Genomic DNA, 12,351 nt, shown 5'->3' with positions numbered 1-12,351 from the left:
AAAACGGGCTGCCTTTTAAAATCTTCTTTTGAGGGAAATGTTAAAATCCTTGGGTTTTTTTAAAAAAAAAAAACAAGGGATTCAAAAAACCCCCTGGTTTGGTTTCTTTTCGAAAAAGATTTTAATTCCCCCTTGGTTTATTTCGAGGTTTTTTCCTGGTTTTAAAACAAACACGTTCGGCACATCTTTCGGTGAACCCTCCGAAAAGTTCCCCAGCCCTCCCAAACCTTAAAAGCAAAAAAATTTTTTCCCTTTAAAAAACCCCTTCCCTACCTTTAAACCATAAATAATATTTACCCTTCCACCTTTTTACATTTAATTTTTCCGCATTTTTTTTATAAAAAATTTTTTTAAAACCCCCGGGTTTTAATAATTGAATATTTCTTTAAACAAACCCCGGGGTTATTGAATATTTGGGGGGCATAGTTTTGCCTTTAAAAAAAGGGTTTTTAGGCCTTAAAAAAATTTAAAAAGGGATCTTAGATATTTGATTCCAAATATAAGTAAAACCCTAAACACTTCTCTATGTCTTTGGGGGTCCACTGTAAAAAATATCTTATAATTTTTACAGTTTACAAAATACTCTTTTTTTTCCAAAAAAATCAAGACGTTTTTCTTCTTACTTTCTTGCCCAATAAAAAACATAATAATGTCTATTTTTGATATTACACCCACACAAGTTATACAAACAAATTGTTTTCTAAAATTCATTATTTTGCCCTTTCCCTGGTCATAGGCATTTTTTTCCCCTCTGGGCCCTTTCCCTCAAGAGGGGGGCCTTTATCTCCCTAATCATGTACTTCCTAAACTCACAGGCAGACAAGAGAGAGACGGAAACTAAAAAGCGGCAAAAAAAGACCCAAAACGCGAGATTTGGATAAGTGGATAAATCTTGGAAAAAAATATGTTTAAACCCCCAAAGAGGCTGAAGTTCCAGCGGGTAAAAAACCCCCTGTAAGGCTAAAAGACCCGGGAAAAGCCCGCCGCAAACCCCGAAAACGTCGGATTCAACAAATAAAAGGAGAAAATCGCTCTATGGTTAAAAATTTATTAAACATAAATCGGGGGTTTTTTTACTCTGGGCGAGGTCGGGGCCAGAGGGTAAAAAGATAATAATTTTTAAAAATTTTTCAAACCCCTGATCCTAAAACCAATTTTTTAACCCTCAAAAGCTCCTTAATTTGTGGGGTCCCATTTTGGCCCCCCAAAAAGCGTGGGGCCCCAAGTAACTGGACTCCCGTTTTTTTGGCCCCCACAAAAAGTTAAACAAAGCACCACACGCCCCGCACACCCCAAACCACCCAAACCACACCACACACAACACACACAAACACACGGGGGGTGCTTTAGGTGACCCCCCTTGTAATTGACCCAATGATAAAAACCCTAAAAATGAGTGAATCTGTTTTCTTCAGGGAGTCTGAAATTTCTATCTGAATGTCCTTACCTGTTCCCCAAATACTATTACATTTAAATAAAAATAACTAAGTCCGCTTTTCTGGGGCTTTATCTCCGCACGGGGGTCAAGCCATTCTCATCGTCCGCTTCAGGGTTACTGGTTTTGATGGGGTTTTGACGAGAAACACTAGAGAGAGAAAAAAATATTCCTGGTAAAGCCGGCACCAGGTTTTTTTTCGGTTTTACCAAATCCCAAATTTAAGACCCTTTTAAAACCCTTTTTAAAAACTTTTTTTAAAACCTTTTTAAAACAAATTTCAAAACAATTCAAGACCGTCACAAATTTAAAAATATGACAAAAAACCCTTCAAAATGACTTGCAAATAAATACCATTACTGAATTGAAAAAAATACCACATTGAATAAAATTTTTATATATTATATATTATATATATTTACCCTACACAATGAAAAAAAAAGCGTTATTATATTTTTTTTTTTATTTTGGGAAAAAATTTTAAAGGGAGAATCATATTTTTTTCCCCCCCTACCCCCCACAATTAAATTTTTATGAACTTTAAACCGATTACCTGGTCACGATTTTTATTTTTAAAAATTTTGAAATAATTTTAATTATATATTTTTTAAATTTTTTATTTCACGAGCCGACCGCACGCCAAACACTACTTCTTTCTTCTGTGAGTTTTAAACATAGACTGTATAAATTAGGTGTTGTTCTCTCCCTTCTCTTCATTGAAGCCTCTGTTTACAGGCTTGTGCTGATGATGCGTAATGTGCCATAAGTGCCGAAAAGTAATGTTTGCTACTGCCAATTTGTTTTGTTTTGTCATGGTTCGTTTGTGGAATAAAGATAACACTTCATGAGAAAACATTCGTGGCAGAAAACTGTGATATCAATTCTAAGCTAAACAAATCGTGATTGATATTTTCCCCCGAATTGTGCCGGCTTGCCCGGCCCGACTCAATTAGACTTAGACTTAGACTCAGACTTAGCTTTCTTTATCCTTCTGGGATGACTCCCGCAAGGAAATTAAAGTTACCAGCATCCGTTACAGCATGAAGGAGAAAGAAGAAGAATAAGAAGAATTGTCTGACTGTAAGTCTAAAGACCCTAAAGTAATTGTCCCTTCTGAACCCTGAACCAAGACCCCCAAATAACTCAGGCTTGGCAGAAACATTCAATTCACAACGTGTTTTGTCACTTGTAGTCTAAACTACCCCACACACACACACACACACCACACACACACACACACACACCCACACACACCACACAACACACACACACACACACACACACACAACACACACACACACACACAACACCAGCATCTGAACTCTGACAGCATAATGCATAGTCCTCAGCTGTCGCAGTCTTGTTAATAATTATGCTAAATATAACTCTGTTAATTTTGTTCTAAGACAAAGACTTTACGGTCCCATGTGCGCAGCACTCATGCGTCAGACCATGAAAATAAAATGAAAGTTGATTGTTGAATTTCATTGTGCGAGAAACTGCCATGGCTAAACTGATGGGTTTCATTACAAACAAAAAGCATACAGATACTTTATCTTCATTCTACGTGTGAATATGGTTAGGATTGTAAGTCCCAAGATATCATGATAACCTCCATGGATACTTACTGTATTACTGTCTGAACTTTGACACAAGAAATCCAACAGTAGTTGTCAATTTTTTCCGTTTCAGAATAAAGTTCTTTAACAGAAAGTAAAAGAAACAAAGTTCATTGACATCAGCGTAATGACACACTGACAGTATGAGCAATTCATCACACGTCCTTTCACTCTTACACTCGCAATCTTTCTCTAATATTTCCCCCCTTTACTCTGCACTTTTTAAATAAAATATCCATTTCTTGAGTTTTGGCTTGTTTTCATTTGTCCTTTTCACTGCTCCACTTGTCCCCTCAGTTTATTTTCCACCTCAGTTTTTACACTTTATTAAGCTGCTTGATGTGCGTCCTCTGCACATGTTTGTTTTTATTCTCCCTTTTCTCTTTTCCCACCCTTTACTCTGTAAATAATCAGAGATACACTGCAGGGTCGGACTGACATCACGTTGCACTTTCCCCCTTTGGTCACTTCTTACACTTCCTTTGTGTTAGGAGTTGTTTTTATTTAATCTACCACTCCTCACCTCGTCTGTGCTCTTCACTACCAACTACTTCTGATAGATAAGAACCCTGAGCCTGGAAATATCATGTATATTGTGTGTATGTATATTGTATCCTAGTATTTCATTTGTATTTACATTCTGTGCTGTGTGACTGATTTTGCTGCTGTAACACCATAATTTCCCATTTTTTTGGGATCAATAAATATCTATCTGTCTATCTATCTATCTATCTATCTAATATCGACTATAGCCCTTTGGTAAAAAAGTTGAAATGATTGGATAAATGATTTAATAGTTAGCTCTTCAATTTTATAAAAAGAAATGATTGCAATTATATCCACCCGTATAGTGTGAAGTAACATCCAGTTCAAAACCAATTCAAATGCAGACATATCCTTTCGAGCCCCAATTACAGCAGAGACTATAACCAAACGTTTGCAATTAAATAAATCGATAGCAACACCGCATGAAATCACGAGTGAGTCAGCAGATTAGGCGCTGCATGCATAGCGTCAGCGATGTAGGGCTCCTATGTTTTGCTCCAGCTCTCAGGGGTCTTATCTGGGGCTCGGGGGGGGGGGGGGTCATAATTCGGCCTTGGGCAGAGCAATAACAGCTGAATGAGCGGTCTGTGTTTAGACGGGCTGAAGCAAAGAGAAAGGAAAAGGTGTTCCATTTCATCAGGAGTGTCAAATTAGGACTCCTGCATGCCTCGCCTAATCTGCTGACTCACTCGTGATTTCATGCGGTGTTGCTCTTGATTTCTTGTCTTTGTAATTGCAAATTATAGTCGTCGCTGTAATTGGGAATCTGTATTTGAATTGGTTATGAATTGGATGTTACTTTACACTGTACAGGTGGATATTTTTTCAATACATTTTTCAACCATTTATTCAATCATTTCAACTTTGTTTTTTTACCATGTATCCAATACTTTAAGTGGCTATAGACGATTATTTGTGGTTCAGGGTTCTTTATTTATCATGTTCACAATAAAAATGACAGAAGTAGTCGTTGGCAGTGAAGAGCACAGACCTAGGAACAGCAAGATACGCACAACCTTCAGGATCTAGAAATTAGAGAGGAGATGAGGAGTGGTAGATTAAATAGATTGGGGGTGGGTATTGTTTGGTTTATTTTTTCTGGTACCAGCGCTAAAACTATACTTTCAAAAACAGTGCCTGAATTGAATCTTTAAAAAAAAAAAATACTATATGTAGAAGACAAAAAAGGAAGAGCACTAAACGGCACTCGAAGACAAATAATGGCTTGTTTATTGCTGAGGCCATATGGTCAAAATCAAATGATTAATCAAAAATATAATAACTTTAACATATAGTATTCCACCCTCACTTGTGGACTAACCACTGCTGGGTGATGGAAAACGTGTCACAAATTGTGGTTATTTTTTTAGACACTCTTGATCACAAAATGTTTTTTTCAGTTGTGACTCAATATGCCGACTCATTTTTTCAACAAAATTGCAATTGCTTTTTAATATTAGTTGAGTAGTCTCAAGTATCCCCTGGCAACTGCAGACGTATATAGACTGGGGAAAAGGGGGTTAGGGGACACTGGTGAAAGCAAGAAAAGACATCAAGTCAAATTCTCTCCAATTTGCAGTTATTTTTAGGTTATTTTTAGGTTGTACCAGAATAGCTTTATGTGGTTTAATTCTTAAAAAACACCATATTTTAGTTGTACTGCACATTGCCTCAGCTCCTCTTTTCACCCTGTGTGTTGAGCTCTGTGTTTTTTAGCGACAGAGTGAGAAGCGTGGGAACAGATGGTGATTTGTGCAGTAGTGTAAATCCCCTAGACCAGGGGTCTTCAACAAGGGGTCCGCGACCCCTAGGGGGTCCGCGGAGGTACTGCATGGGGGTCGCGAAAGTTTTGGTTGATTAGACTTTTTTTTTATTTCCCCCCCCCCCTGCAATTTTTTTCCACTAATTGAAATGTCTTTAAATGCACATTAACATGAATTCAACACACTGTAGTGAACAGATAAATGGAGGCAGAAGATGTCTTTCAGTCATCAATGCACACATGGCACTATAGGACCAGTTTGATATAACACAATTTTATACAATATATATAATTAGGGGGTCCCCGCTCCATCGCGCCATCAGTTTGGGGGTCCTTGGCCTGGAAAACGTTGAAGACCCCTGTCCTAGACAGTTAAAGTGAAGTCTATTAGAAGCTCTTTTCCGGTGATGCTGAGCGTTACTGCGCAGCCTCCAACTGAGCTTGATGATGTAGATGTGACATGGGCAACCTGTCTGAAAGCTGTAAGTCTTCTGGTAGCTGTGCAAGAGAAATCTCAATCATTCCCAATCAGCAGAGACGGAGAGGTAGGTATATGTTAGGAGATAACATAGGCAGAGGCTAATTACTGCTAACTAACATGCTAGTTAACATCAGTAATTAAACTTAAACAGCTGATGAAAATCTAAACTGTCTGCGAGCTTCTCCTGACAATACGGTGATTTGTCGACTATGCAACAGCAAATCGCTTGGTTGTGACACAATCGTTAGCCTATTTTTACAAAAACGTCTGCTACGGAGCCATAACGTGGGAAACAAGGTAACGGAGCCTTTTATACATTGTCGTGTTTCTTCAGAAATAAACAATGGACAAATAGAGTCTTTAAACGCTTCAGATGTAAAGTTATTCACTGTCAAAGTGACGTCAAAATGAATGGGAGTCAATGGGATGCTAATGGCGGGTGATGGCTTCGTAGCATTAAAATGGCGCCATGGGAGCTACGCGTAGCGAGGAGAGGCTTACCCCCTCGGTAAATCCTCGTAAAACAAGATTAACATCTTGCACACGCTCACAGATCGGGTACCGACAGCCCCCCTCCTCACAAGCATGAGTTCCACCAATCAGAGGCATCACTGTGGAATTGTGGGATTGTGGGTAATGAAGTCCTTATCCAAGACATTGCGAATCAAAGACACATATCTCAAAACAAGGTTGGTGCCCCGTGAACCTTTGGCATATACAAACGCTTAGTCATGTCGTAGCTGGTTTTAAGTCCGCCATCGGCGGTTACCATTTTATGGCTTATACTCCAATTGTCAATGGAGAAATTGCATTGTATTTTTACTTCAGGAACCCGTTGTGGGCGGGACTGTTAGCCTTATAACGCATTATAACCAGTGTTACAAAGTGATGCACGTTTGTCACAGGAGTAAAGACTGGACCACAGTAGAGCGGAGTTTGTGAAAAGGGTTTTCTGTTGGACATGGTAAGTCCCTTTGCGGGGGGGAACTTTGGGCTTTTTCACTTGGTAAACTTATAACATGCGCAAAAAAGATATATAACACTATAACGGAGAGTGAAAAGCCACAAATAGGATAATATGAGCACTTTAAAACCTTTCCATTGATTTTTAAACTACACATTTATTGACACCATTAATGCTGCACCGGAGCATTATTTTGAAGGCCAGCAGAATAAGGCTTGTGCTGCAATCTTCTAGTAACACAGTTAGTTCCCATGTCCTTTTATCTAAAGGCTAACCGTCCTGTCCACGCAAATCCAGCTGGGATGTCAGCCTAAGGAGGTGTATGAAACACGAAAAGAACAGACTGACCACTCTCCTCCCAGTACCTCAGTGTCACTGTGACATCTATCTCATGCAGCCCCAGAGCCAATCTAATCTCATTAGATCTGGCTTTGGAACAGTTAAAGATATGTGGAGAGTCTGGGACAGGGGCCTACCTGTAGCTGTCTAGAGAGAGGAGAAAATGAGACACGACTGAGGCATCATCCTAACCGACAGGGGGGAGATACCCGCTAAGCAAAGATGTGCATGATCTACTTTTATTATCTTTATTATTATGATCTAGCTTTATTATCTTCCTTCCTGCACAGAGACTGTTAGTTTGCTCTGAAATCAGAAATCAGACAGAAAATAGAACGCACATGTATACAAGACTACAGCAGTCATAGGTAAATACCTCACCATTGACTCACACCTTTGGTCTGCATCTGTGCATATCTTCTACAACAGCTGAGGCAGAAATACTCACTTTGTTTAATACATCCGATAAAGTCTACAAAAATAAGTCATTTCAGAGGAACAGGCTAATCGCGAAGGTTAGAGAGAGGGAAAGACACTAATAACCCTTTGACTTATGTCATCGTGGCGTTAAATTAAGTCTGTCTCCACACATGCAGTCTGTCTCCACACATGTCTCCACATATTTGGACATCATTCCAAATTGCTCAATGAGTAATAGTAATCAATAAGACTCTAACAGTGTCACTGGCCTCCATGCTGCTGTTTACTAACCCTGTTTTCCAGCACGTTCGTGACACTGAAACATGACACAGCGACAAAAAAAACAACTTAGAGGCATACGTGTCTACTGGGTATGGGAAAGGAGTTGGAATCTGCTGGTTGACCTACGTATTTAAACATGCATATACACGCTAATTTTGGATAAAAGATGCTGGATGCATAGAAAAGAAATTCATGGAGATCATGTGTGTATCTGAGGTAAGAGGGGGCGGGAAGACTTGGTCATACATGAAAAATACAACAATGTGATTTACTAACCCCGCTATGACAATAGCATTGGTAGTGACAGCAGAAGGGCACACTGAGAGGATGCAACAGCAAGGGGCAAAGAGAGGAAAATGGTGCAGAAGTGACGTGTGAAAGACAAATGATGTAAAGGGCCAGAGAAGAGGAGGAGCACAGGGAAGACGGCCGAGGACAACTGTTCCGAATACACCATGAAATACTACTTGATTACAACCTGGGTAATGTGTTCAGGCTGAAGGAGGAGAGCTACATGGGACTGTCCCACTCCAACCCTAGTGGCTCTGCATGAGCAGGGGTGGGAAATCCCTTTGGTATACAGAAAGTGTAAAAGGACATTTTCTTTTTTATGCCACTGAATATGATCTAAAATGAAATGCTGGTTTGTTATAAAAATAAAAAAAATATTTTCTTTCCATGTGTGATGTTACGTTACTTCCATGGTTGCGTTGGCGTGCCGTGCGAGAGCACAAGTGAGGAAGAAGGAGACGGGGGAAACAATGTCGGCGACACGAAAGCGCACTGGACTACAAAAACTTTATTGCTGAGGTTGCGGGCAAGAAGGTAAGGACAGTGACTTTCACTTTATCCAACATGGCGATGAACGGCACATGCTGAACGTGAGAAAATGCAGCAAATGAAAAATAATCTGTTGTTGTGTTTACAGTTCCTCATCCCCAAAACATAGAAAATCAGACAGTTAAGCACAGTGCTCTGCTACAGTAGTAAAGGTGCAAGTATGATATGATCTATCACAAAACATGGTTTTAAGCATGGGTGGTGCATTAACATAGGTTTAAATAGACTACTGGCGAGTAGAGAGGTAAAGGCATGGTATTTGTCGTGGTGCTATCTGTAGATATTTCAAAGATAGCCAAACGGGGAGATGGTGAGTCCGCTAGGCGCCGGTTGCAGGACTCCTCATCTGAGTCTGACTGATGGCTCAAACATCAATGGCTGAATTTCTCTGATGTTTCACGGGGCGGATTGTGTCAACATTTGGAATATAGGGCCTGGCCTTGGCGGAGGTCTGCTCTCTCTGAGTGCCCTTATGGTTCAAGATGAAACGTTTCAGCCTTTTTGAGCGGTAACACGCCAAACCTTCAGCACAATCAGGAGCACGGCACCGGCACAGCACATGCAGCACACAGTGTGCCATGAAACAAGGCGACAGTGTGACCTTATGTGCAAGAAAAATGGTGAGAAGCATGCTTTACCACTACTATTCATCCAAATGTCATCCCCATAAATTAACATATTACTTGGGCAAATGTACAAGTTGGTGCCCTAATGAAATGCTAAAAAATTGAATGTGTCTGTTTCTTTGTTTCTTTCTTTGCTCTCTAAAAAGGTGACAATCCTTAAAACTCCCACCTTGCAGGAATATGGCATTGTAGCTCAAACAAATGAGACAAAAAGATCTTTTTTCACCTGCTTCTCTAAGTAAGATCCATCAGTCCTAATTGTCTTTGCCTGAACACCTCCCATTACAGCCACTTTTTCATTCAGTCAGAAGATAAACTGGACTGAAGTACTGAGTGCCTATCTCCCGCCATATTTGACTCCCACCAAGTACATGCAGATGACCGGCGCCCGCCCTCCCTTTATGCGAGCATTGGCTGCCATCAGGCCGACATTTTCCTGGCAAAGATCCTGGAATGAAAGGAGGTTGGATGCATTTTATCTAAAAAATACGACGCACTGTTTTGGAGCAAACGGTGAGAAATGCCAATAAACCAGAGCAGGTTTTTCTCCCATCCTGGAATGCTGTGTGGACTAGCCAGACCCTCCTCCGCAGCGCTGTGGAGGAAGATCTGGCAATGCGAGACTAAGCACAGAGCGATGTTAAGCGGAGCGGCCTGCAGCAGCTTGGGGGGGGGGTGGAGAGAATGAACAGCTCCGTGGACAAGGAGCGGTAGATTCTCACCGCTCTGCTTCACCCATATGCTCTGCTTCTAGCAAAAAGCCCAAAAAGGGAGATTTGGGATCTTGTGCAAGGCCAAGAGCACCTCAGTGACAATTACTTTATTATCATGGCTCTTCATTGTCAGGAGAGAGATATTGCATGATGAGAAAGGGTACTGCCAGGCGGTGCAGGTGTGATGACTTAATGGTATATGAAACATCATTTCAAGTAAATTACGCCAATTCTAGCAGAATGATCCTACAGCTTAGCAAAGTTATCATATCTGGATACCAGGCTCCCATCGTGATTGCCTTTTCACCTGCCTGGACCGTCTACAGCTGGTCCAGGCAGAAGTTCCAATAGGACGTCCCATCACTACGATCCAGAGATCGACAGTAGCCAGTTGCCCGGTTGCTCTTGGCAACCTGATTGAGTCAATTGGCAACCATTTCATGGCCTCTGGTCGCACCCTTTGACAATCACCTGTTCAATATGTGTGATTTTCTTAATATATAAACACAAATCAAAACTAGAAAATCTGACTTCATAAGAAGTCCAAATTTAATTTGGTTGTCTCCGTAAAGTTTAAACTGACTCTCTTACAGTGCATTGCAATCAAGACATCCCAAACACGCACATTTTTGTATCGCCTCATATTAAAATGCAATTTTTGGCGATGTTTAGTCTTTTAGAGATTAGCTATAATCAGTCCCGATTGCCTGATCGAGACCCTGAAAGATAAAGGTAACATATCTGATAAATGTGTGAAATATAATTGTCTGTGCTAGACAACAGGGGCGGTTATGTCCGGCTCAGACACTGTGGGGACAGGATTCTTTGATTTCACAAAGACGGCTCAACAGCCAATGACAGTGAACGGCAAATTTCAAAGCTATAGCTTCTAAAACTCTAGTTCCCAGCTGGTTTCTCCCAAAATGTTAACCGCTGGAGATATAAAATGTCCAGTGTCATTTTTTGTTGTGTTTTTAATACATGCTCTAGCTCTGAAACGATTGCTTGAGTAACTTGATTACTATAAATCATTGAGTCAAATTTCTTGATAATACACTGCTTACATTAATATTATTCTTACTACTATTATAATGTCAATGCTACTACCCCATATCTGTCATGTTGTTCATACATTGTTCATATTATATACCCATATTTATTCTTCTCTTATAAGGTAACTGCTAATATACTCTAAACCACCTTCTGTAAACCAACTGTACACTACTGTCTACACTGCACTGTATTTCCTGTCCTGTCTATACTTGTATCACATTGTACTTTTCTGCTCTTCTTGCACTTCTGGTTGGATGCAAACTGCATTTCGTCGTCTTTGTTCTTGCACTCTGCACAATCACAATAAAGTTAAATCTGATCTAATTTGATCTAATTAGCTTGTTAGGCTAAGTGCCTGCTGATTGCTCACAGCCTCAAGCAGGAGCAGTGCTCCTGTTGTTCGTGCCAATAAAACAGACTGCTGTTTCAGCAAAGTCGGGTAGAAAAAGGTGAAGACACGATGAGCTGCCTGTACAAACCAATACAAGTATGCTATAGGAAATTTGCTGGTATCCAACCAAAAAATCAATTTAGGAATATCATTTCGAAAATTTTAAAATTTTTCATTCATAGGGGCTAACTTTTTAGATTTTTTGATTTTTACAATTGTACCTTTGCTACATAGGTAAAATATACAAGAGGTTTACAAAATATTCATAGCTAGGTATCTGGGGTATTTTACCAATTTCCGCAAGGGTTGAAATGTGCGATCACGCGTTACAAAGGGATCCCCAAATTGATGGTTTAGGAGCCCCCCCCTCGGCGTCATGTCCTCTGGGAAAGGTGAAAAAAAACAAAAAAATAAAAACATTTTTTCATTGAAAATGAGGGTTTAAAAATGTTGGCCCTTTAAATACCTTTCCATTGGGTTAGGGTTGGGTGATCATTTTTTTTTGGGGGCCCGTTTCCCCTACATTTGCTGATTTTTGGAAAACGCAAAGGTTGTGCAAAAACATGTCTTTATCGCTTTTTTTTGACCTTTTAAAAGGCTGTTTTTTTAAATTTTTATTTAATTATTTTTTTAATTTAAAAATTCCCATGCATGGGACCTTTTGGTCTTAAATTTGGGTCCCTAATATGAATTTAATCTCTTTTTTATGAAGGGGGTCCCCTAATGCTGTTTGAAGGCTCTTTTTAATAGACCTTTGGGGGCCCCCAATCTGTACTGAAGTCTCTTTTATATAGACCTTTGTGGGCCATCTGTATTTAAATCTCTTTTTTGTAGACAGTGGTCCCCAAAAGCGTATTTGAATCTCTTTTTAAAAAGACCT

The 12,351-nt window shown here is 39.9% G+C and overlaps 1 long non-coding RNA gene across 1 annotated transcript; it reads right to left on the bottom strand.

Moving 5' to 3' along the window:
• Window positions 1-3,551: 3,551 nt before the first annotated feature.
• LOC116671627 (uncharacterized) lies at window positions 3,552-11,415 on the bottom strand. Its single transcript, XR_004327313.1, has 3 exons — window positions 11,218-11,415; window positions 7,384-7,392; window positions 3,552-3,563 (listed from the first exon to the last, which is right to left on the bottom strand). It is a non-coding gene; the product is annotated as an uncharacterized LOC116671627 (long non-coding RNA).
• Window positions 11,416-12,351: the final 936 nt, after the last annotated feature.

This window comes from Etheostoma spectabile, chromosome 21 (genome assembly GCF_008692095.1).
Source record: "Etheostoma spectabile isolate EspeVRDwgs_2016 chromosome 21, UIUC_Espe_1.0, whole genome shotgun sequence".
In the NCBI taxonomy this organism is placed as follows: domain Eukaryota; kingdom Metazoa; phylum Chordata; class Actinopteri; order Perciformes; family Percidae; genus Etheostoma; species Etheostoma spectabile.
Note: the sequence above shows the minus strand (reverse complement) of the source record. Positions and strands in the feature narration are given on the sequence as shown.